At 42.5% G+C, this 26672-nt stretch overlaps 1 protein-coding gene and 1 non-coding gene across 9 annotated transcripts in view; both read right to left on the bottom strand.

Annotated features, from left to right (window-relative positions):
• Positions 1-26672, bottom strand: part of LOC109562038 (uncharacterized) — a 232263-nt gene that overhangs the window by 72325 nt on the left and 133266 nt on the right. Inside the window, exon 1 of one of the 8 annotated variants that reach the window (XR_011567695.1) lies at positions 24707-24899. The exons of the other annotated variants lie outside the window; for them this stretch is intronic. The gene's annotated coding sequence lies outside the window, so the exon portion shown is untranslated. Of the gene's footprint in view, positions 1-24706; positions 24900-26672 lie in introns of those variants that run through there. 8 annotated transcript variants of the gene reach the window in all.
• On the bottom strand, positions 1659-1730 carry TRNAS-AGA (transfer RNA serine (anticodon AGA)). Its single transcript has one exon. It is a non-coding gene; the product is annotated as a tRNA-Ser (tRNA).

Genomic DNA, 26672 nt, shown 5'->3' with positions numbered 1-26672 from the left:
TGTACGGGTTGCTAGAACTTTTCTGTTCTGTATCACAAGTCTGGTGGTGAAGACATGACTGTATGCACCCTTAGGACTGTACATTACAAAGAGCAAGTTTTCTGTATATGTTTGTTTGGTTTGGGATGTGCTCAGTCTTCGTTGCTGTACACGGACTTTCACCAGTTGTGGCGGCGAGGAAGTTTCACTGCATGTAAATTTATATAAAATACAATCAACCAGGATGTGGTGGGAACACATGATGGAATATAAATTGTAATCTTAATATATAATCTAAGCATTACTAATGAACAGCATAAGCACACTGGAGAGAATTGAAAAGTGAAGAACTAACCTTAGTAACTTTCAAAAACCATATTTGAATTAGGTACTATAGAGCTAAAAAGAAAAAGAACTGTACTCAAATACAGTTTGTATTTGGTAAATTTGTTTCTCACAGAGATATGGGTTAACAATTTTGAAGCAACTTCCAATGTATACTAGAGTTGAACAAATAAACAGATATAGGGTAAATAATGAAAATTCTGTTTCTAACTTTCTATAAAAGCAGTTACAAAGAAGCAAATGGGGAAGGTCAGAAGGGACACTGGTATTGGGTTGCAATTAAAAGTATCAATAAGAACTCAATTGTTTGAGAATCAATAAGAACTCAATAAGAAATCAATTGTTTTTAAAATATATTCACTCTGACAGATACAAAAATAAACATAAATGAGTCTATGAATAAGTTAGTGTATATATATATCCAAGTTTGGTGCTGACAGACACTAGAAACAATGACATTTCAATACTACTGAGGACTTCACTGCACAGATTTTAGCTTCTAAATATCACTCTTCAATTAAAAAGCAAAAAACCCCAAGACAACCACCACCACAACCAGGGATCCTTGGAAAGTGAAAGGGAAAATTGCTCAGTCGTGTCCAACATTTTGCAACCCCATGGACTGTACAGTCCATGGAATTCTTCAGGCCAGAATACTGGAGTCGGTAGCTGTTCCCTTCTCCTAGGAATCTTCCCAACTCAAAGATCAAACCCAGGTTTCCTGCATTGCAGGCGGATTCTTTACTGACTGAGCCAGCAGGAAAGCCCAAGAATACTGGAGTGGGTAGCCTATCCCTTCTCCAGCAGATCTTCCCAACCCAGGAATTGAACCAGGGTCTCCTACATTTCAGGCGGATTCTTTACCAACTAAGCTACCAGGGAAGCATTCTTAGATAAGTGGTTAAATCCAAACCTGGGTCACAGAAAATACAAGAGGAGTCTGGAGCTTCTTGTGTGCCAGAAAGTGACAAGGTGCTCAAAAAAAAAAAAAAAAAAAAATGAGGATACCTATAAAGGGCTCAGGAATCAATATCAAAGAGTTCTCCTTGGCCAAAGTTGAAATAATTTAAGCAATAAAATGTATAACAACAGAATAACCTGTAGGATAAAAAATATATACAAGGACCAGAACTAAGAGGGAGACACGGATGAGAAGGAATGGTTCTTTCAAGAATTCCAATTAACACAAGCAGAAGGGGTAAGTGAAATGAAGTCTCTCAGTTGTGTCTGACTCTCTGTGACCCCATAGACTGCAGCCTACCAGGCCCTCCTGGCCATGGGATTTTCCAGGCAATAGTACTGGAGTGGATTGCCATCTCCTTATCCAGGGGATCTTCCCAAGCCAGGGCTCGAACCCGGGTCTCCTGCATTCTAGACAGACGCTTTACCATCTGAGCCACCAGGGAAGTCTAGAAGGGGTAAGGGAAACTGAAAACCACCATTAGAACATCCTGAAATTTGTTACAGCTAAGATCCATTGATGGATGCTAAAATTAGTGGGAGAAAGTTTGAGGAGAAATGGGATATTTGCATAGTCTCAAAGTATTTCTTCCAGATATTAAGGAAAAATAACTTTCAGTGGAAACTCCTGGCAGACACTGCCTCAGCTTAGTGATCACTGTTAGCTCCACCAGTAGTATTAACATCACGTGCCCCATGATGGGGTAATGGAGAAGGGTGCATCACTACTGGGGTATCTTTGTACAACCTCAACCTAATCATGAGCAAACACTCAGCCCAGAGCGAGGGACATTTTACAAAACAACTCTCTAAGAGTGTCAAGACCATGAAAGACTAGTAAAGATAAGCAACTGTCACAGATTGGTAAGGACTGGGGGAGGTGATTGGCAAGGACTAGGATGTGACTAAGAGACTAACACTACTGTCCCAGGAGAGATGATAATTAAGTGCGTGGTGGGACTCTGGATTGGCTCCTGGAACAGAAAAAGGACATCAGAAACACTAATGAAATGTGAATAAAATCTAGTTTACTTAACAGTATTGTGTCAGTGTTGATTTCTTAGTTTTTAACATATGTACTGTGGTTTGTAAGATGTTAGTGAACATTAAGGGAAGCCGGGTAGGAGGGTACATAGGAAATCTCCATCCTCATTTTATAACTTTCCTGTAAGTCTCAGGTTATTACAAAATAAAAAGGTTTCCGATTTCCTTTAAGAGAGACTTGACTGTTTAATGCAACAGAGAGAAGAGAGATTTTGGCATTATTACATATCTGGAAGTGAAGTTTAATTTTTTTTTTTTAAATTGCAAAAGAAATAGGAGTGGGTAAATTGAACTATACTGTCGTAAAGTTCTTAGGTTATAAATAACATGATATAAAATTATTTTAAAATATACTGTGGCAAGTTAAATACAAACATTTAAAAACTAAAATTAATTCAGTTCAGTCACTCAGTCGTGTCCGACTCTTTGTGACCCCATGAACCGCAGCACACCAGGTCTCCCTGTCCATCACCAACTCCTGGGGTTCACCCAAACTTATGTGCATTGAGTTGGTGATGCCATCCAGCCATCTCATCCTCTGTCATCACCTTCTCTGCCTGCCCCCAGTCCCTCCCAGCATTACTACAAGTGAAAAACCACAGTAAAATGAAGGTTAACATAATGAGCCATGAGTAGGGGAAAACAGAATCATTTAAAAACTCTGACAAAGCAGGGAAAATATATTATTAAAAAGGTATTAAAACAGTAGAAACAAATAGAATATAAATAGTTAGATGATATACTTAAACTCAACTATATATATATACTAATATTAAATTTTATTCTAAATAGTCCAACTAAAAGCAGAAATTCTCAATATAGATAAAACACAACCATGTATTCTCAAGGAAAAATGGACTTCAAAATGAGACACAGATACATTAAAAGTAAAAATACATAAAAAGGTATATCAGGCAAAGTCTAATCAGGAGAAAGCAGGTGATGAATAATGCCAGAAAAAGAGGGTCATTTCATAATGATAAAGGGGACACACACACACACACGAATATTACTGAGCCAAAAAAAGGTTCATTTGGAACAAGGTCCATGGGTGGACACTGAGGGCATTGTGTGTTAGTCGCTCAGTTGTGTCCGACTCTCTGTGACTGTATGGACTGTAGCCCTCCAGGCTCCTCTGTCCTTGAGATTCTCCAGACAAGAATAGTGGGTTGCCATTTTCTTCTCCAGGGGATCTTCCCGACCCAGGGATCGAACCCAAGTCTCCCACATCACAGGCGGACTCCTTACTGTCTGAGCCACCAGGGAAGCCATTGAGGGCATTATGATACGTGAAATAAGTCAGAGGAGACAGACAACATCATATGATCTCACTTATACATGAAATATGAAAAACGAATCCCAAGTTTGGGATGTAGAGAACTGATTAGTGGTTGCCTGAAGTGAGGGTTAGGGGTTGTTAACTGAGTGAAAGGGGTCACAAAGTATAAATTTTCAGTTATAGATGAGTAAGTCATGGGAATGTTAAGCACAGCATGATGACTGTACTTAATAATACTATATTGCATATTTGAAAGTAGCCAGGGGAATGGATCTTGAAAGTTCTTATCACAAGAAAAAAACAGTAACTATGTATGGTGATGGATGCTAAGTGGACTTATTATGGTGATCATTTTGCAATACATACAAATAATAAATCATTATGCTGTATACCCAAAACTAATATATCAATTATAACTCGGTTAAAATAATTTAAAAAAATTAATATTGTGTAGTGTTGGCATGTTGTTGTTCAGTCGCTAAGTCATGTCTGACTCTTTGTGACCCCATGGACTGCAGCACGCCAGGTTCCCTGTCCTTCACTATCTCCTGGAGTTTGCTCAAATTCATGTCTGTTGACTTGGTGATGCCATCCAACCATCTCATCCTCTGTTGCCCCCTTCACCTCCTGCCCTCAATCTTTCCCAGCATCAGGGTCTTTTCCAGTGAGTGAGATCTTCGCCTCAGGTGGCCAAAGTATTGGAGCTTCATGTTCAGATATCAGTCCTTCCAATGTTGTCCTTTCAGTGTTGGCATAAAGATCACCAAATATATCAGTGGAATAGAATGGATAACCCAGAAAGAGACTCTAACATACATGCCTTTTGACAAATGAGCCAAGACAATTCCATTGCAAAAGTAAAATCTTTTTTAAAAATTAATGCTACATAGTAATATAATAATAATAATGCTGGAACACCTATATATTGCTAATGAGAAAAAAGCAAGCCTTGACTTCTACCTCACACAGAGAATAGGCCAAGCTGTATTTTCCCCATGTCCATATCCAATTATTCCAGCTCCCTCTGTCTCTCCACCACTGGGTGTTATCTTTTTTATTTTTCACTGTCCTAGTGTCTCAGGGGGAAAAAGAACAAACACAGCCCCCATACATTGCTGATAGAAGTATAAAGCAGTGAAAGAACTTTGGAAACATTTTTACATTTTCTTAAAATATTAAATATGTATCTATGTATGACCAGCAATTGCATTCTTAGTCACTCAAGAGAATAAAAATGTATGTTCACTAACTCTCTTGTACAAGAATGTAGCACTTTCACTCACAATAATTCCAAACTGTAACAATCTCCTTCAACACAAAAATCAATCAATAAAGTTGATATTTTTATAGCTGAAATACTATTTCACAATTTCAGAAATGAGGTACAACTACACAGAACAGCAGGGATGAATCTTAAAACATCCTGATTGGAAAAAAAAAAACAGACACAAATGAGTTATAATGTGTAATTTCATTTACATGAAACTCAAAACATACAAAACTAATCTATGGTTATAGTAACAAGAATTTTAGTTGCCTATCAGAGGTAGGTATTGACAAAAAGGGAATACAGGGTAATAGAAATGTTCTATGTTTTGAATGTGGTGTTGGTTACATGGGTATATACATTTTGTTAAAATTCGTCAGATTAAATACTTAAGTTGTATGCATGTCACTGTAGATAAATTTTACCTTGAATAGAAAAAAAAAAGATCACGCTGGCTGCTGTGTGGAGAACAGTTAGTAATGGGGCAAGAAGGAAAGTGGGGAGAGCAGTTGACAGGCTCCAATAGGTATCCTAGTGAAGGACAGGGAAGCCTGGTGTGTTGCAGGCCATGGGGTCGCAAAGAGTCAAGACATGGTTGAGTGGCTGAACAACAGCAGCAAAGTAGGTATCCAGGTAACAGACGACAGTCACCTGGACATGGCAGCAGAGCAAGTGAAGACAGGTTTGGGATAACAGTCTCCTCTAGGACATCTTTCTTAGTGGTGGCAGCCCTCATAAGTCTTCTCTCAGCTTTACAGGATGTATCATTGGCCCTGTTATATTTATTTCACAACCACTATTGAATACTCATTCCAAACCAGGTACCTAAATCATGTTCCTGCTTTTCATATGTTGGAATTCTGCCTACCTTCTAAACCAGCCTCTCTACCACTTCATAGTTGTACAATCTCGGGCAAGCTCAGCAACATTTGGAGTCTCAAGTGCCCTTATTCTGTAAATTGGGGTAATAATTATATTCATCCTAAAGACTTATTAAGAGGATTAATTTAGATAAAATACATGTGTATCATTGGGTTTAAATAGGACAATCATGGCCAAGTGTCCATTATCTGACATACAGGAAGGAAATGAAAGGCTTTCTTTTCTTATTCATCTCCCTAAGTAGACTGAACTCCCCAAGGCAGGGGAATATTTCCTTCTACTCTTATCTATCCAGTGCATGGTTGACCACAACAAGAGGTATGCTGCATGTAGGTACTTTCTTTCTGGTCCAAATTACCATGGAGTATAGGATTCTGTGGAATGGGTTCTGGGTACAGATCTGCTTAGCTGGGAAACACAGACAGAAAACACAAGATTTTAGAAAATATGGGTTTGCCCTAACTAGACGCCAAGACAAGTCAAACTTTCAAGTGAAACTCAAGACATTTAGGGGTTCAATTCAACTTGGTGGTCGGCAAGTTTTGAAAAAAATACAGTTCTAAATAAAAGCTAATGGAAAAGGCTTACTTAAGGGAAAAAAAGCTAATAAAGAATGTTAGCTTAAATAGTGCTTTATGAAACAATATTAAGATGCATTAAAAGCAAAACAAACAAACAAAAAAAAAACAAAAATAGGAAACATATGGATTAGATTCCCCTGGAAATATATCAAGTTTTTAAATGTAAGGAAATGCTGTTCAGGAAAATGTGGAAGCTTTGTTGAACTTGAAGCACAAATCATTTTCTGAGTGTATTAAAATTGTTGGCATACTTGTGATGAGCTCAGAGTATATTTCTATCTTTTGGTCAAGTGATGTCAGACTATTGGTCCCCAGAAATCACTCAACACATCAAAATCAAATGCATTTGGATGCTACAGACATGTTTTGTGGAAACACCAGAGTTGGTGGAGAAATGGACTGGGAACCAAAGCTAACTCCTCAGATGGGCTTCCACTGCTTTCAAGGGAAGGAGACATATGGTGTCCAGTTAAAGATGGAGAATGAGACAAACATACATTTACCTCTACTTCCTCCAGAAACACAAGCTGACAACAGAAAGATATTTTTAGGATATAATTCCCATGGAGAGAGAAAACAGGAGAGATTACAAAAGCAAGAACATTTTGGAAGCTGGATAAGTGGTAACCAATTTAGCAGACCTGAAAAACTGAGTCCTAAGTCAACAGTAATGCAGGCCAAAAGTCAACTAGTCAGGAATTAGAAGCAACATTAGAAGTGGTGGTGAATGTGCACCTATTAAAAGAAGAATTGGTTTATAATCTATTTAAGAACCGTCAGACCTTCAGAGACCCATTCTCATTCAATGTACCTGGGTGGCAGCCTAATCACCACTCCAGCAGTAGACTCGAAGATTATTTTCTAGAGAGGATGAAACAGAATTGAGATCATCAAACACAGCAGAAGATGAAAGTATCAGAATGAAAACAGAACAGTTAAGTGAAATTTTACATACCATTATGAACTGAATTATACCCCTCACAAATTCACATATTGAAGGCCTAACTCCCCATAAAAAGAGTTGGCAAGAAAACACAGAAGAACTATACAATAAAGATCTTCACAACCCAGATAATCACGATGGTGTGATCACTCACCCAGAGCCAGACATCCTGGAATGTGAAGTCAAGTGGGCCTTAGAAAGCATTACTACACACAAAGCTAGTGGAGGTGATGGAATTCCAGTTGAGCTATTTCAAATCCTAAAAGATGATGCTATGAAAGTGCTGCACTCAGTATGCCAGCAAATTTGGAAAACTCAGCAGTGGCCACAGGACTGGAAAATGTCAGTTTTCATTCCAATCCCAAAGAAAGGCAATGCCAAAGAATGCTCAAACTACCGCACAATTGCACTCATCTCACATGCTAGTAAAGTAATGCTCAAGATTCTCCAAGTCAGGGTTCAACAATACGTGAACCGTGAACTTCCAGATATTCAAGCTGGTTCTAGAAAAGGCAGAGGAACCAGAGATCAAATTGCCAACATGTGCTGGATCATCAAAAGATCAAGAGAGTTCCAGAAAAGCATCTATTTCTACTTTATTGACTATACCAACGCCTTTGTGTGGATCACAATAAACTGTGGAAAATTTTGAAAGAGATGGTAATACCAGACCACCTGACCTGCCTCTTGAGAAACCTGTATGCCGGTCAGGAAGCAACAGTTAAAACTGGACATGGAACAACAGACTGGTTCCAAATCAGGAAAGGAGAATGTCAAGGCTGTATATTGTCACCCTGCTTATTTAACTTATATGCAGAGTACATCATGAGAAATGCTGGGCTGGATGAAGCACAAGCTGGAATCAAGATTGCTGGGAGAAATAGCAGTAACCTCAGATATGCAGATGACACCACCCTTATGGCAGATAAAATAAAGAACTCTCGATGAAAGTGAAAGAGGAGAGTGAAAAAGTTGGCTTAAAGCTCAACATTTAGAAAACAAAGATCATGGCATCTGGTCCCATCACTTCATGGCAAATAGATGGAGTAACAGTGGCTGACTTTATTTTCTTGGGCTCCAAAATCACTGCAGATGGTGATTGCAGCCATGAAATAAAGATGCTTACTCCTTGGAAGAAAAGTTATGACCAACCTAGACAGCATATTAAAAAGCAGAGACATTACTTGGCCAATAAAGGTCCATCTAGTCAAGGCTATGGTTTTTCCAGTAGTCATATATGGATGTGAGAGTTGGACTGTAAAGAAAGCTAAGTGCTGAAGAATTGATGCTTTTCAACTGTGGTGTTGGAGAAGACTCTTGAGAGTCCCTTGGACTGCAAGGAGATCCAACCAGTCCATCCTAAAGGAAATCAGTCCTGAATGTTCATTGGAAGGACTGATGCTGAAGCTGAAACTCCAACACTTTGGCCACCTGATGTGAAGAGCTGACTTATTTGAAAAGACCCTGATGCTGGGAAAGATTGAAGGCAGGAGGAGAAGGGGACGACAGAGGATGAGATGGTTGGATGGCATCACCAACTCAATGGACATGAGTTTGGGTAAACTCCGGGAGTTGGTGATGGACAGGGAGGTTGGCATGTTGCAGTCGAACTCCCCACATTATCATATTTGGAGTTTGGGCCTTTAAGAAGGTCATTAAGGTTAAATGAGGTCATAAGTTAGGGTTCTGTTCAGTAGAACTATTGTCCTGATAAGGAGAGGAAGGGGTGACACCAAAGCATTCTCCTTCCTCCTGCCCACAGTAGAAAGATCATGTGAGGTACAGGGAGAAGGTGGCCTTCTGAAGAGAGGCCTCACCAGAACCAAGCCTCTGTCTTTGCTCTTCTAGTCTCCAAAACAGTGAGAAAATAAATTTCTGTTGTTTAAGCCACCCAGACTGTGGTATTTTGTTATGACAGCCTGAGCAGACTAGTAATACACATACTAAGGAGATAGTTAGCCTTCTTTCCTTCCTAAAGTCCATGAATGCTGAGAGCCAAATGTATATCTTCTAGGCAGAAGACTGGAGACAATTTCTCTGAACAATCTGACTAGTGCAAGAGACAAATTCAAAAGGCATCAACAGTGAGGATTCTCTTGAAAACAGCCTACCTAGATTATGCTACATGAAGTTCATAGTTTAAACAGCCCCACCTAAAGGACATAGAGCTTTCAAGTCAGCTTTTAAATGACCTCTACTCTTAAAGGTGATCAGGCAATCAAGAATAACAAGGCACTTGTGGAGACTATATAATATGAAACAGAGAGACCAAAATAAGTAGGGAAGGAGAAGAAAACTTGAGTGAAACCACAGTACCTTAGAGAAAATATTATATCTATGAATCAACAACAAGATGTTATTTTAAAAAGGAATGTTTAGAAAACAAGAGAGAGATCTTGGAAATTTTTTTAAATGATGGAAGAAATACAATGCATAAAAATTTCAAAGATAAACAGCCCAGAAAATAGAGAAAACAACAAAAAAATGGAAGAGAAATAAATGAGAATATTGAGGAAATAGTTCAATACATGCACCTCTAAATAATAGGTGTTTCAGGGAGTAGGTGGGGAGGTAGAAAATAAAAAGAGGGGAAATGAAAGTGGAAATAATCAAGGAAACAATTTTCATAGGTAATAGCGAAGAGTTGGGGCATGACTGAGTGACTTCACTTTCCCTTTTCACTTTCATGCATTGGAGAAGAAAATGGCGACCCACTCCAGTGTTCTTTCTTGCCTGGAGAATCCCAGGGACGGGGGAGCCTGGTGGGCTGCTGTCTATGGGGTCGCACAAAGTCGGACACGACTGAAGCGACTTAGCAGCAGCAGCAGCAGCAACAACCAGAATTGAAGGATATAAGTTTCAAAAATGCTCACAAAGTGCCCTGCAGGATGAGTAAAAATATATCTACTCTAAAGAACTGCATACAAAATTTCAAAACAACCAGAGCAAAGAAAATTTCCTATAGTAGAGAGGGAGAGAGAGAAACAGATTTCACTAATGGCCTTCTTGGCAACACTATAACCATGAAGACAATGGCACAAGGCCATCAAAGTTCTGAAAGATTATTTCCAACCCAGAATTCTATACCCAGCCAAACCATCAAGTAAGCATGAGGCTAGAATAAATACATTTTAAAATATCCAAGGGTACAAAAAATACTTAGTTCTTTATAAGTTAATGGTGAAAAAAATGCGCTCCACTAAAGCAAAGAAGAAACCAAAGAAAGAGGAGGATATGGGATCCAGGAAATAGAAGATCAGCAGAAAAATAAAACTGAGGGAATCGCCAATATGCTAATGAAGAAACCTGGAACAAAAACTGGATAGCAGATCTAGAAAGCACCCGACCAAGTTCAGAGGCTGTGGGAGAGATTTTCTCAGAAGGTGGACACGATAGAATAAAGTTTGTGGAAACAATTTTAAGACAGACTTTATTCAGCCAGAGAGGAGTTTGGTGTTGAACTAGTGACCTATAACAAAACACTGAGCAGAGGTGGAAAAAAGGTAACTGACGAGAGGAAATGGTCAGGAAAGTACGAGTCATCATAGTTCAGCTATGAACAGAACTTCAAGGGTCACAATAATTCAACCACCAAACACCGATATAATGAAATTATGCTATTAACTATTTTAGAACAATGGGAGAGGAGAAGTGCAGGTGATGATGAAAAGAGAGTTAAATCCTCATTTCCACAGCAGAAAGTCAATCAACAATGCCAAAGATGGAAGAATTCAAGCAGCAGCATAAGTACATTATTTAGAGACACAGAGGGAAATATCAAAAGAATCCACTAGATTACTAGTAGTATCAATAGTGGCCTCTGAGAAGTAGAAAATGAGGGAGGTGGGCAGAAGTCCAGAACCAGGATATGGGGGGTGTGTGCCTGTGTGTGTTTACACAAGTCTAGTAACATCTGACTCTAAACCATTTGCAAATGTAATTTTTATTTTTTTACATGAAATTTAAAACAAAAACTAATAAAAATTTTAAACAGGAAAACAGTGAGAAAGAGGAAAAGGAAAGGAAGAAGAAGGGGTGAGAGGGAATGAGGGAGAAAAAAGTATGGGCATTCTGGCTTCTGAATTATTATTAGAAGTTACAAGTCAGCTTGCAGGCTGCTTGCTCCAAAAGCTCCTACCTCTCTACTTTCTGACAGAAGTCACCTCTAGCTACCAAGGATTCAGGGACAAACAGTAGATTGTGCCCCAAGTTCCATACACATGAAAGCTGTCCTAATAGCCCTCACAAAAAATAGATTTTCTCACCGATTGGAAGGATTCATTTTAGCCATACCTCCAAAAGTGGAAACAGTGACAGATTTTATTTTCTTGGGTTTGAAAATCACTGTGGACAGTGATTGCAGCCACAAAATGAAAAGATGCTTGCTCCTTGGAAGGAAAACTATGACAAACCTAGACAGCATATTAAAAAGCAGAGCCATCAGTTTTCTGACAAAGGTCCATATAGTCAAACCTATGGTTTTCCCATTAGTCATGTATGGATGTGAGGGCTGGACCATAAAGAAGGCTGAGCACCCAAGAGTTGATGCTTTTGAATTGCGGTGCTGGAAAAGACTCTTGAGAGTCCCTTGGACTCCAAGGAGATCAAACCAGCCAATCCTAAAGGAAATCAACCTGTAAAACTCATTGGAAGGACTGATACTAAAACTCCAATACTTTGGCCACCTGATGAAAAGAGCAGAGTCATTGGAAAAGACCCTGATGCTGCAAAAGATTGAGAGCAGGAGAAGGGGGCGACAGAGGTTGAGACTGTTGGATGACATCACTGACTTAATGGGCTTGAGTCTGAGCAAACTTCTGGAGGTAGTGAAGGACAGGAAAGTGGATGTGCTGCAGTCCATGGGGTTGCAAAGATTCAGGCATGACTTAGCGACTCAACAACAACTCCAGGACCACCTGGGTGTGTGGTCTCGCTCCTAGAAAACACCTACCTACTCACCAGTACAGGGGTAAGGTTGGTACTGAGGATGCTCTGAGAACCTCAAGCCTCACCCTAGAGGCTTTTGGATTCTGATCCTACGGGGGGAGATAAGAATGCAGGATCAAACACTCAGGAAGGAGAGGGGTCCCTCGTCACCAGCTAGGTCAGGCTCAACCCCTGGGCTTTCTCCTCCACCTCGATCAAAGCAATGGCAGGACGCTGGTTTACGTTGAAACCATCTAAATGGGCAGCCCTGCCTGAGAGCCATCTCTTAGCTAATCAGGAGGATTTCAGAGGAAGAATACTATATCAGTCCGCACACAAAAACACAAACCAGAAAAACTTGGAACAAGATTTCATCTTTTAACTATGAATGTTGTAACTAGCAATGAGTAGCTTCAGTTGGCTTGATTTTTTCCTTGTAATTATTTTAGTAATTCACAGATACAAAAAAAAATCTGAGAATACAAGAAGGTAGAATGAAGATCTCCCTTCCTGCTCAGGCTCCGGGGACCTCTGTCTGAAGGAAACCACTGTGAGTGGTTTCTTACGCATTTCCTTGGGGTATATTCTGTACATATAAACATGTGTTTTACACAGCTTATACTTTTTAACCCAAATGAGAGTAAACCAAATGGGCATATTGCTCTACACTTTCCTTTTTCTATACCTTGAAAAAAAACATATCTTAGCAATATGTTAAGATCTGCAAGATACATTTTAGGGCCCCGGTACCTTATAACGGCTGTTGGGTATGCCACTGTATTCAAGTACCTTAGTTTAACCAGTCCTCCATTGGTGGATGTTTATAGTTCTTTCTTTTTTTTTCTCTACAATAAACAGGGAGGTAGTAAATGTCCTTAGATGCATATCACTGCATTAATTTATTAACATATCCATAAGATAAGTTCCTGTATATAGAAATGCTAAGTCAAAAGGATGGTGCATTTTTAATAGAACCTTCCAAACTTTCTCCACAGATCTTGCACCAATTCACACTCCCCACTCACTTATGTGAATATGTCTATTTCCCCATATCCTTTCCAACAAAAGGTATCAGCAAAATTTTAAACCTTCATGTGCTTGCAAGGTGAAAATTGTATCTTGCTATGTTAATAGATATTTTTAAAAAATATAGACAGGATTGAACTTTTCATTTGCTAATAAGCTGTTCTTCTTTCTTTTCCTGTGAACTATTTGCTCAAATCTTTACCCATCTTTCCACTGGGCTGTCTGCCTTTTTCTAATTGGTTTTTATTTCTTTTTATTTTTAAATTAAGTTTTGGGGGAGTATAGTTGATTTATAATGTTGTGTTAGTTTCTGCTGTGCTGCAAAGTAAATCAGCTATACATATACATGTATCCACACTTGTCAAGATTGTATTCCCATATAGTTCATTTACAGAGTCTAATTGATTTTTAAAGGTTACTTAGAAAAGGAGATTGGTTAACCTTGAACCAGAATTACATGCATGACTTTTCTAACAGTACTTGCATGTTAAATCCTACAATTGACGGGGAAGAGAGGATAGTCCTCCCAGGGTCTCAGGTGAGCCCCTGAAAGCTGGAGGAGGGTGATGACAACAGTCCCAACAGGTGGGTGTTGTGTAAGTGCAGTTAGCGTGCCAAGTGCTGAGTGCCTTTCACACCTCATTGCATTTCATCCTTACCGTGACCCCATGAGGAAGGTACCATTAGCATCCCTATTTTACAGACAAAGCAGACTCAGATCCAGCCTGCCTAGGGTCTCACAGCCAGTAAACAGAGCTAAGATACAAACCCAGGCTACGGGACCCAGAGACCCAGCTGTTAACCACTCTGCCCTACTGCCCACAGTGGATTCCCAGTGCCCAGCGCATAGTAGGGACTGAGGGTCATGGCGATCACTCTAGACTGATTGCATCTTGCTGCCATCCCAGAAAACCAAACCACAAGAGTAGCCTGGGGGCAGTTGCCGACTGTCCTGTTCTCCACTGAGTTCTCAATGTCTAGAAAGGTCGCTGGCACAAAGCAGGTGCTTGGTAAATGGTGGCTGAGTGAATGCATGAATGAATGAATAATGCCTTCTCCGTGGACTGTGAGCTCTCAAGGGCAAGGACTGTGACTGGCTTGTTCTCCCAGAGCCTAGCTTGGTGCCTTGCACCAGGAAGACCAAGACCGATCAAAGACAGTGTGTTGAAAGAAGCAAGCACCTCTCCACTGTTTGGGATGGTGCTCCCCACAAGCTTTAACTAACTCTTAGTCAAGCTAGAGGAGCACCACCAACCCTGGAAAATGTTCTATTGGACAACACTTGACATGTCACACTGGGAAGACCCATATAAACAAGTAGGAAGTGAGGGAGTCAGGGGAGCCAGGGCAGTAAGACACGGGCAACCTGCCCACTCGCAGGTCACGCAGCTGGGCCCCTTCCTCCACCTCTGCACAAAGGTTGTGCCTGCTAGTATTTCTCAGCTGGGAGAACAGCAGCAGCCCAGAGCCTGCATGGTCATTTCACAGTTTACTGAGGACAGACCTAGCTTTCTGTCTGCATTAATTTATCTGGTCTTCAAAACAACCACATGCCACATGGACTATTTTTATTTGCAGGACGCAGAAAGGCACAGAGAGGTTAAATTGCTCAAGGTCATGAACTCAGCAGAGCTGGGGTTTTCACCAAACAGACCTCTGGACTCCTCTGCCCAGCAGCAGTGCTCTTCACCCCACTCCCTGAGGAAGGAAGAGCTCACCCCCCAACTCCCACTCATCCTCCCAGACCCAGCGCCCCCTCCATCTCAGCTGGGGCCCCTGACTCCTGAGCCCTACTCCCACCCCGTGCCCCTCAGCCTGTGCTCCCGCTCTGTGAGCAAAGGCAGGAACTGCCTGGCTCATTGTTCAGCTTCTCAGGGTATGAGCACAGATTCCCCACACGGCCCCTGCCCTCAAGTGCTCCCCCTGGTCTGCTCCCCGCACCGTGCAGTGGCCAACAGGGCTCTTGAGGCCCCTCCGCACTTCCTGTCATACATCTGGCTGAGGGACCCAGCTCGCATCCAACAGCCTCTCATGCTGAAGGAACTGAATGAGGCCGCAGGTGATCTGGGTCCCATCTCAGTCTGTCTGCATCGGTCTGAGGGCAGATAGCCAGGCAGGCTTTGCTGCCGGTTCTGTAACAATGAAGTGAAAGTGAAAGTTGCTCAGGGGTGTCCGACTCTGCAACCCCATGGACTGTACAGTCCATGGTAACCCGTGCTAAAGAGCTTAGGCTCTGGTGTCAGTGAGGTGAGTGCGTACTCAGTCCTGTCTGACTCTTTGTGACCTCGTGGACTGTAGCCCGCTCGGCTCCTCTGTTCATGAAATTCTCCAGGCAAGAATACTGGAGTGGGTTGCCATTTCCTCCTCCAGGGCATATTCCCACCCAGGAATTGAACCTGTGTCTCCTGCATCTCCTGCATTGGCAGGCAGATTCCTTACTACTAGCTCTACCTGGGAAGCTCTGGTATCAGACATGGGTTCAAATATACTCTGTGTGACACTGGTTGAGTTACTCAACCTCTCTGAGCCAAAGTTTCTTTGGCTGTCAAATAGGGATAATAGTATCCCTCTCCCATCTCAGGAGCTTGGGGAGGATTAGCTAGTTAGTAATACCCCACCTATTCCCTGAAACTGCACTGTGCACAGGCCCTGGGCAGGTATTCTCACTGTGTCACGGAGACAGTCCTGGGAGAGCCCTGAGGAGTCCTTTATCCAGGAGCACACTCACCAGCCCCTTCCGTGTCTCCTCCCCTCCTTCCAGGCCTACAATCCCTCATGAGATACATCTCAAGTTCTAGTCTCCAGCCAAGCTCACATGTGAGAGTAAGATGATGGATGAACCCTGAATCTAAGGATGCCCAACCCCCCACCATCCTCCAGGCTCGAGTCCACAAGTCCTCCCAGCTCCAGGCCTGTCAGGGCCTTTGGGAAAGTGGGGGTGGGAGAGCTGGAAGAGGAGCTGTGAAAAGCGGAACAGGCTTCACCCTAGGATCTTCCTCACCATCTGTCTTGCCAGGCATGGCAGGGGGGGCCTCATCCATCCATCAGGATTGACACCAGATCCTTGCCCCCCAGCCATGTCTGGGCATCCCTCGCCCACTCTTCCCCTCCCTCTTCTATTCCCAGAGCTTGGCTTGTTGCAGGGCCGGGCTTGCTCTTAATTAGCCTGACAAAACTCAGTCACCAGGGGAAGTCCTTGAAGTTGAGGATTTCAACAAAGCTAAACCACTAAATCCTGTGGCCGCCAGCCTGTCTTCACAGCTTCTCTGGCTCTGCCAGAAATCGTGCTTACTCCCATGCAGAAACCACAGTCCTGGCGGCTTCGGTGTCTCCCCCAGTCCTGGGCCACCTTATCAGGGCAGGCCTGGCCCATCCTTTATCTGCCTGCCATCTCTAAGTGCTTCCATCCCCCTGACAGGCCCCATAAAAGCTGGTTAAAGACAAGGCTGTCCCGCTTTTTGACATCGCTGACTTCAAAGGCCACAGATGAGGTGGGCGCGATCTGGTTGCTTTGCTGAGTTGAGACCAATGCCCGGTGCTCTTGCAATGACTCTGTTGGTCTGGGGATGACACTAGGAGCCCCAGAGCTTAGCAATAAATATCCAGAAATGGTTAAGGGCACAGGCTCTGGAGCCAGGCAGCCCCAGTTCGGCCACTGGGTTACTGGACTGCTTAACCCTGTTGCTGTGAAGCTTCTCTGACAAACGGGGATGATGAAGTTCACCTGTCTAACCCTCCAAATGTCACTGGGACAGGCCCGGCATGGTGAAGAGGACTCCCTTCTGTAGGGGCTTGGCTGCTTCTTGGCACTCCCTAGAGCCACCCTAACAGGGCCCAGGTCATCAGAGATCACAGCTCCAAAACCCTTCATCCCATAGTGGCAAGAGTTTTTCCCCCCAGGGAGCAGGAGTTATTGTTTAATATGAGCACAGAGTTTCAGCTGGGTAAGATGAAAAGAATTCTGGAGATGGATGATAGAAACGGTTGCACAATACAAACTGACCTAATGTCACTGAACTGTATGCTTCCAAGTGGTGAATATTATGCTATGAATAGTTTACCACAATTTTTTAAAAAGTCTGACCCTATGTAAGGAGGCAGTTGAGAGGAATGGAAACAAGGCACTCCCTAGGTCTTTTAAGAGCTCAAGCTGGAACCCAAGATTCATACTGGCTGATAATAGAAATGAAGCTAAACCAAGAACTGCCCCCTCCTGCCAGCCCCAAACCCATCCCCTGGTCCCGTCAGCCCCCACCTGGGGCAAAGGAGCTGTCTCAGGAGGGGTCAGCCGTGCACACGGCCTCACCTCCCCGGGGGACCCTGAGTACAGCCCTGCCTGGCTCACGCCCACAAACAGTGGCTGCGTAGAACCCTTGCTGCAGGTCCTTAGGACAAAGAAAGAAGTGCAGAAAGGGAAAGGGGAAGACGGAATTAAGTCATCCTCAGCTTTTCTCCCAAGTCTCACTGAGAAGAATCAAGATGCTTTTCGGGCCCACTGCCCAGAGACAAAACAGGAGATGAAAATATTTATTTGTTTCTAAGGCTCTTGCAATCCCAGGATGAAAAGCCCACCTTGGTTGAAACTTACTGCAGCCTGAGCTACTCCCATGGTTGCCCCTGCCCCCAGGCAGCCGTCTACTTGCTCAGGTCCTGGTGCAAGAAGTTCCACTGGGGAGAAAAAGTGGGATCCCTGTCCCCATAGAAACGGAATCTATTAAATGAGAATTATCCCCTATTGGCATCAGGGAGCCATAAATAGCCCAGCCGCCCCAGTTGAATCACCAGAGCTAGCACTGTGTCAGCGTTTCTATATAAACCAGGGTTTGCTAGGGGATTAGCTCACAGCCATAAAAAATTTGCTCCAGGCTGAAACTTGGCCTAAAGAAAATCTCAGCCTGCGAGTAGATACTGCAAAGAAAGCCAGACAGACACCGCCCCCAAGCCTGCCAGGGACAAGGGTGTCTCTGACCAGGACCTCTTATATCAGGGGCTCTGTTGTCACCAGCATGTAAGAAACCTGGTGATTTAGGGCACCACTTGGGGTTGTCATAATTCAAAATTTGGTCCTTCCCGCCACCACCCCCCACCACCCCGCAAGCCAAAAGAAGGATATTTGCTGCTCTGAGAGCTTCACATAGGCCTGGGTTTGGGAATGTGTAATCGAAACCCTCCCCTTTCCCTGTTGATAGCTAATAATCAAGAAAAGAGAGATTTACCCAAGCAGGGAACCAGTGCTCATGTTGATTCTTCGTACAGTGTCTGGACAATGGGAGCTGTCTTCCACCCTAAAGCAAGGCCTGGGAACCTAACATATCCTAAAAGTAGAATAACTCCATACAAGACACAGATGTAGTCAATGGGGAAAGGAAACTTTGCTTCGGTTTGGTTTTTTCCTTTATGGATAGGCAGTTAGTCCAACATCACCTGTTAAATAAAGCTAGACCCCTCTACACATCATCTCATACCTGGCTTCCTGGTGAATTAAAGATCTAAATGAAAAAGATACAACTATAAAAAAAATAGTAGAAGAAAACTTATGGGAATGTATATATAAACTCTGAGGGAGAAGGTCTTCTTAAAGAAGACATAAAAACTAGAAGCCATAAAGAAAGAGAGGTTTTAATACCTGACAACGCAAAGTTTTAAATTTTTAGGTAGCCAGATTTATCATAGACAAAATTAAAAGAAGGGAGAAAAAACTGCAACACTTATTGCTAAGGGTTTATATGCTATCTTAATAAAGGACTTCTACAGATAAGAAAAAGAAAGAATATCAGAAAAAGAGGCAAAGGATATGAAAAGGCAATTTAAAGACAAAGAAATGTAAATTGCCAGTAAGCAGTGGAAAAGATATGCAACTTCATTAGTTAGGGAAATACAAATTAAAACAACAAATCTGACCCATCAGAGTGATAGAATAGTAATACCTAGGGCTAGTAAGGGAAACAGGAGTACTCACTCATTCCTAGAGTCTGATAAACTGCTATAATCTTTAGAAAAGATGTATAGCACCGTCTATTAAAATTTAAAATACCAGCAATCTCACTTATAGGATTATGTCCTGCAGGGCATATCTACAAGAATGTTTACAGAAGCACTGTTTATCAGGGCAAAAAGTAAAATCAAAATGAATGTCCATCAGTTAAAGTGTTGAATAAATTGTGTTATGTTTATACCATCAAATGTAAATTATGCAGCTATTAGGAGAATAAAAAGAATAAATAACATCTTACATGTACTAACAGAAAAAGCCATGCTGGATTTTTTTCCTTTTTAATTACTCATATATTATATTGCAGCATCCATGAACATCTATTGTCCTACTACTCAGTCTATTTCTTTTTATTTTTCCTTTATATTAATAAAATTTTTAAGAGTTATCCATGAATGTCAGAAGGTTTGAACATGTTTATGTCCCTTACTGATAAAGCAAGCTTTTCTCGGCAAATTTACTAGCCAGCACAATACCATGAGGTGGCATTAACTAAAAAAGCACTGTCAAGGTAGTGTTTGGTTAGTGCGAGCCAGATTTTATTTTTAAAAAGAAATAATTTAAAATATGAAAAGTTAAAATTCCAATATGTGTGTATACATACATTTTAAGTTTGTGGGGGCATGGAGAGAGATGTAAAGATGTCCTATACCGTTAGGTCTGATAACCTCAGGAACGGGATTGGCAGTGGGACCCAAGAGCTACTAACTTTTTCTGTACTCAACTCTGAATAGTTTGGTTTTTTTTAGTGCAAACATGTATAACTTTTAAGTAGAAGTTATAACTTATAACTTTTAAGTAGAAAAGTTTTTAATCATTCCAAAAACAAAGTCAAAAAAGGCAAAATGATAGCTGAACCTCAAGACATGCTTAATAAATACTAATGTGTGTGCATGCCTAGTCGTGTCTGACTCTTAGGGACCCCATGGGCTGTAGCCTGCCACACTCCTTTGTCCATGGTATTACCCAGGCAAGAATGCTGAAGTGGGTTGCCATTTCCTCCTCCAGGGGATCTTCCCAATCCAAGAATCGAACCACAGTCTCCTACACTGGCAGGCAGATGCTTTACCACTGAGCCACCTGGGAAGCCCGATAAATACTAAGGCTTGTACTAATTAACTAAGGCATGGTCAGAGAAGTAGCACTGCCCCTGAACTCAGGGAGCTCACAGAGCTCAGGGGGACAAAATGCACACAGTCCTTAGAGAACAATTTTAAAATCCACAGAGATTCGGGGGCAGACAGGATCTGGGGTGTTCAGGGAGGGCTTCGTGGTGGAGGTTTCCCAGGGTTTCAGGATGGAAGGCCTTGGATAAATGGAGGACTAGGGAGTGCAAGAGCAGTGCCGACGCAAACGAAAGGTCCCGGGCTGTGAGTGAGCCTGCCCTTAGAGGCTGGGGTCTAGGAAAAGGCCTGGCACGCTGTGGATGCTTCTACATGCCTCCTGAGCTTGGCCTGCTGCACCCCCTTCTCTTCAGAAGGATGCAGTGGCCATCGAGAGTTTGCACATCAGTTTGAACGCTGCCTCTTCAAAGGACAGGTTTCAGTTTCCCTGCAGAGGACCGGGTCTGTGAGGAATGATTCAAGGCAAGACTGCTCTCTGTCCCAAAAGCTGAGCCAAAGGCAGGCTCTTGAAAGTCTGGGAGGCCTACCAGGGAGCAGGGCTCACCTCTGGGGTCACAGAGCGGTATTCACGCCAGGACCAGGTTGGCTCCTATCACCACGCCAACCTCAGGTCAACCTGCCTCCCTCAGAAGCACACAGGTGGAGGCTGCGATCTTCCCAGCTGGTATCTAAGCTGCTTGAGGGTAGCAACCAGCCCTGTGTGGCTCACAATCCTCTGTCAGAGGCTTCAATGAGTAAGTGACCCCTTCATATTGCTTTGTATACTTGGTCTTTGCTGCAGAAGCCTCTGGCTTTCCCCCTTGCTGGCTGGTAGAATGATAACATTGCCAGGAGTTGGGAGGAAAGAGCTGGGGTCTGGAGTTCACAAACTGATAAATAAGGTTCTGTTCTAAGAGGCCAAAAGAAAACAGGGATTCATACCAATATTCTTGAGAGTATTTGAAGAAGGAAGAGGACAGGCTGTCCATTATTTCCATGGGGGAAGGAGGAGAAAGGGTAGTTTGCAAATCATGTTCACTGGAGGCAGAAGCAGTCGTCGGTCTATTTCACATGATTTCTGAAAGAAGGCGTGAGGAAGGGATGTGGTCTTCCCACGGGCACGTCCTTAGTGGAGAAAGGTGATGCTTTATTTTGTCTCAAGCTCAGGAATGTCCTGGCGGGACTTTAAGCAGGGAGAGCAAAGCTGGCTCCAAAGAGACACATCCCGCCCTGTCAGCTTCTTTCCTCAGCCCTTGGATGGTTCATCCCCATCTGCGTCCAGTCTGTGACCGGCAGTATTCACGGGGTCCCGCTCAGCCTGTACTGATTCACTGTCCTGAAAGGTTGGGGCAGAGACACACACTATCTCCCAGATGTGCAACTGAGGGCTCTTCCAACCCCAACTCCTCGTTCATTCTGTCCAGCTCTGTTCCCAGCTACTGAGCCTCCGTACCAGGGTGCAAGGCCTTGGGTACCAGGGCGGGCATGGCTCCTGTTCTCACAGACTTAGAGCCGGCAACCTCCAATCTGAGCCTCATGGTTTTCCTTCTAGAACCCACAGGAATGATGATGCCTTCCTCCTCCTAGGGCAATTGTCACTTCTTTCAGAACCCAAAGGGGCTGGCTCCCTATCTTGGTTTCAAAATCTTCGCTTTCTGCTCAGAGGAAATGAGCTTCCTTCATTCATTCCACCAGTGTTTAGTGAGAGATTCTTATGAGCCAGGCTGTGATCTAACAAAATAGAAAAAAACAATCTCTACCCTGCTGCTGCTGCTAAGTCGCTTCAGTCGTGTCCGACTCTGTGCGACCCCATAGACGGGGCTTAAATTTTAGGGGTGGAAGTAGCAGAAAAACTAATAAGTAAGTCATTTCTCCAAGTGCTGTGAGCTAAAAAGCTGGAGCAGGGTGTGCTCTGGGAATAAGGGAAAGGGGGGTATGTTGAATAGGGGGGCTCAGTGAGCTTCCCTCTCAGCTCCCGCCCGCTCGGCTTTATCTTCTTGCTGAGATGGTGTTATTATGGTTCCCAAATGTTTGAGGCTCGAGTGAAGAGTTCATCTGTAATGGGATTATCTCCGGCCCTGTTTGCTTTCATTACAGTCCCACTCTCTCCGAGCATGAGAATCTAACCTTACCGAAAGCATATTTTGGTAATCTGATATAAACTAAATTTAAACTTTGACCTCCAACAATAAAAATGCTACTTTCCCCCTCTGCAGACCTGAAATACAGATTAAGGGCCTGCCAGCTTCACTTTCCGGGTTTCTAACTGACTTCTAATTAGATTCGAAGCATGACTCAGAAGAGTCAGGCCCACCACGGGCACTGGCACACTGGCCTGGCTTTTCCTCCTACCCATCAGAAGTTGGATGCCTCTCCCAACTTTCCTGCATCTTTCCCTTCAGCTCCTGTTTCATAGGATTGTCGCTGAATCGCAAGTTAGCACTGAAAACTCAAGATGAAATTTCTGTCTGAAGTCACATTGCAAATGGGCTCTGATTCCCGGTTTGCACGAACAGCTTTAATCCTGGTTTGGATAAAGGTTAAGTAGGAGCTTACTCCATTCTGCCCCCACGTCATGTTCTAATTCCTATAGGTTATCTTATTTAGAAATTAAGGCAAGCCGAAGCCACGTGGGGGCCGCCCGCTGCTGGGGCTACTCCCTGTGTGTGAGATCCCTGCAGCCTTACTTGCCACCCGCTCACCAACCATTTTGTTTTTCAGAACCTGGCATTCACGTGTTCAGGTTGTCAAGCCACAATATTAAAAGCTTGTTTTTTCCTTTTATTTTTATTTTTTTGAAAGGGAGACATTAAATAAGTTTCATAGTCTGGACCAGAATAAGCAACTAAAAATTCAAATTCAGGGATGTCCCACATTAATAACTGTTCACCAAGGAAGCATTTCCTGTTTATACATTGAGCTAATGAGAATCCATCACCCCTGTCAAATGCACTGAACACCAAATTCAAATGTCAAACCAAATGTAAGAGGTCACACATTTCCTTTGCTAACTAAAAGTGTAATTCATAAATATTATTGCTACCAAACTCTCCATCTACAACATTTGTTTAGAAATATGCACATGTAATATAAATTGTGATTAAGTTAAATGGGTATATTATTTCCTGTTTTAAGGGCTAACAGCAGCATGAATTATGCTTTACTGCAAAGAAGGCTCAAGTCACAAGCAGTTCTGCCTGAGTACAGCCTCACATTTTACACCCCCAGGTTGGTTTTTGCACGTTCATTCATAAATACTGTACATTACCCAGTCTTGCTGATAACTTTCACTTCTGCTGCCTTATAAAATAGCTCTCACTATTGAAAAGGTCAGCTAAATGGACATAAACTTTGAGTCTAGCTACATGTAAAAATAAAAGTGGAAAAACAGAAAAAGATTTACGAAGCCTGGGTCTTCCTTTACCTCCGTAAGCATAATACCAGAATCCAAATTAAACTGAAACTTTGCATCTGTGCCATGATTTAGTGAGATGGGAATTGTTAGCACAAGAAGCAACAACCCAGATTTTTAACTTCTGAAATTAATGCCAGGGAGCAGAAAAACAAGTAGGAAAGCAATCTTTCATTCCGTTTTTGTCTACAAATAAATTCGACTAACGTCCTTAGTTTTAGAAACATGTAAACGAATTAATATATATGTCATTTTAGGAAAACAACACTTACTCCAGTAAGGAAAACAAGGAAAGCAGAACAAACAGAAATATGTTCTCACCTAAGAACCTGATACAGAACCTCATTGCACTCTAATAAAAGGATAGGAAAAGGAAAACCCAGAATCAAAGCTGACCCTGACCAGCTGAGGAAAGGAATCCAGTTTTCACTGACTCCACAGTCAATGAAAGTCAGTGAAAACTATTACCAAAGACCAAAAAAGAAAGGCAAGCAAGCAAACAAACCCTACCCTTCCCAGCCTCGGTTGAGAGGTTTGTTCCCACAGAAGGATGGAGGACTTAGCCCCACTCCTCTGCAAGGCCTCTGGAGCCTCCTTCCCATGGGGGCCAGGTCCACCCTGCCCCCTCCTTCACCAGGCTAAGGCATGCAGAGGAGATAGGTGGGTTAGATGCTCCTCAGCAGAGCTCTGAGTCATCACTGTTTTCCAACCCTTCCCAAGTCAGCCTGACGCCATCGTGCCAGACAATTTTGCAATGAAACCAAATCTTTGCTGTCACAGATTGGCGAGAGGGATAAAGTGGGTTCCTCAAAGAGATAACCGAGCCGACTCACCAGCTTTTGAAGTCTAGTGAACAGGGTTTCATAAGCTCCAGATTCAGCAGCAGATAATTAACAGATACAACTAAAGCTCATTTCTGTGGACACTCTGCCTATTCACCACGAGGCCGGCAGGGGCTGCCTCTCACCTGCCACCCAGTTCTCCTCTCCCCAGGGGAAGGCTGAGTGGGCAGATCTGGGTTTGAGCATGCTGCTGTGGCCACTGCTAAGTTGCTTCAGTCGTGTCCAACTCTGTGCGACCCCAGACACGGCAGCCCACCAGGCTCCCCCGTTCCTGGGATTCTCCAGGCAAGAACACAGGAGTGTGTTGCCATTTCCTTCTCCAGCGCATGAAAGTGAAAAGTGAAAGTGAAGTTGCTCAGTCTTATCTGACTCTTTTTGACCCCATGGACTGCAGCCTACCAGGCTCCTCTGTCCATGGGATTTTCCAGGCAAGAGTACTGGAGTGAGGTGCCATCACCTTCTCCAGGGTTTGAGCAGAGCTGCTGCTAAAGAACAGGCTTACAGGATGTAGCTCTCATAAAATATTTCAAATTAGGTTTACAATAGTTTTATCATAGCATTTGCCCATCAAAATATAATTATACCATTAACTTATTTTTTAATTAATTTATTTTAATTGGAGGCTAATTACTTTACAATATTGTGGTGGTTTTTTGCCATACATTGACATGAATCAGCCACAGGTGTACATATGTCCCCACCATTCTGAATCCCCCACCCACCCCTCTCCTTACCCCATCCCTCTGGGCTGTTCCCAGAGCACTGGCTTTGAGTGCCCTGCTTTATGCATCAAATTTGCACTGGTCATCTATTTTACACATGGTAATATACATGTTTCAATGCTATTCTTTCAAATCATCCCACCCTCACCTTCTCCCACATAGTCCAAAAGTCTGTTCTTTACATCTGTGTCTCTTTTGCTGTCTTGCATATAGGGTCATTGTTATCATCTTTCTAAATTCCATATATATGCGTTAATATACTGTATTGGTGTTTCTCATTCTGACTTACTTCACTCTGTATAATAGGCTCCAATTTCATCCACCTCATTAGAACTGACTCAAATGCATTCTTTTTTACAACTGAGTAATATTCCATTGTGTATATGTACCACATATAACTTCCTTATCCATTTGCCTGCTAATGGACATCTAGGTTGCTTCCATGTCCTAGCTGTTGTAAACAGTGCTGCAGTGAACACTGGAGTACATATGTCTCTTTCAGTTCTAGTTTCCTTGGTGTGTATGCCCAGAAGTGGGATTGCTGGGTCATATGGCAGTTTTATTTCCAGTTTTTTAAGAAATCGCCACACTGTTCTCCATAGTGGCTGTAGTAGTTTGCATTCCCACCAACAGTGTAAGAGGGTTTCCTTTTCTCCGCACCCTCTCCAGCATTTATTGTTTGTAGACTTTGTGATAGCAGCCATTCTGACCCGTCTGAGATGGTACCTCATTGTGGTTTTGATTCGCATTTCTCTGATAATGAGTGAAGTTGAGCATCTATTCATGTGTTTATTAGCCATCTGTACGTCTTCTTTGGAGAAATGTCTGTTTAGTTCTTTGGTCCACTTTTTGATTGGGTTGTTCATTTTTCTGGTAGTGAGCTGAATGACATTTTAGAGATTAATTCTTTGTCATTTGTTTCATTTGCTAATATATTCTCCCATTCTGCAGGCTGCCTTTTCACCTTGCTTACAGTTTCCTTCATTGTGCAAACGCTCCTAAGTTTAATTACGTCCCATTTGTTTATTTTTGTTTTTATTGCCATTACTCTAGGAGGTGGGTCATAGAACTTGCTGTGATTTATGTTAGAGAGTGTCACTGATTTATTTTAAATACAGTACTTTCAAATCTGGTAACTGGGATTTGAAGTCTAGCGAAAGAAAAAGATTTTTTAATCCCATATTTTTTATTAGCATATAATTTCCATAAAGTGAAATGTTCAGGTTTTAAGTGTTTTGTTCAATCTATTTTGAAGAATATACACAAAGACATGGAACATTTCTCTCAACCAGAAAGTATACCACACCTCTTCTCAATTTTTCACCCTCAGAATCAACCACTTATCTGATCTCTGTTACCATAGGTTAGT

This window comes from Bos indicus, chromosome 7 (assembly GCF_029378745.1).
Source record: "Bos indicus isolate NIAB-ARS_2022 breed Sahiwal x Tharparkar chromosome 7, NIAB-ARS_B.indTharparkar_mat_pri_1.0, whole genome shotgun sequence".
In the NCBI taxonomy this organism is placed as follows: Eukaryota; Metazoa; Chordata; class Mammalia; order Artiodactyla; family Bovidae; genus Bos; species Bos indicus.
This window is presented reverse-complemented; position numbering and strand designations above follow the sequence as displayed.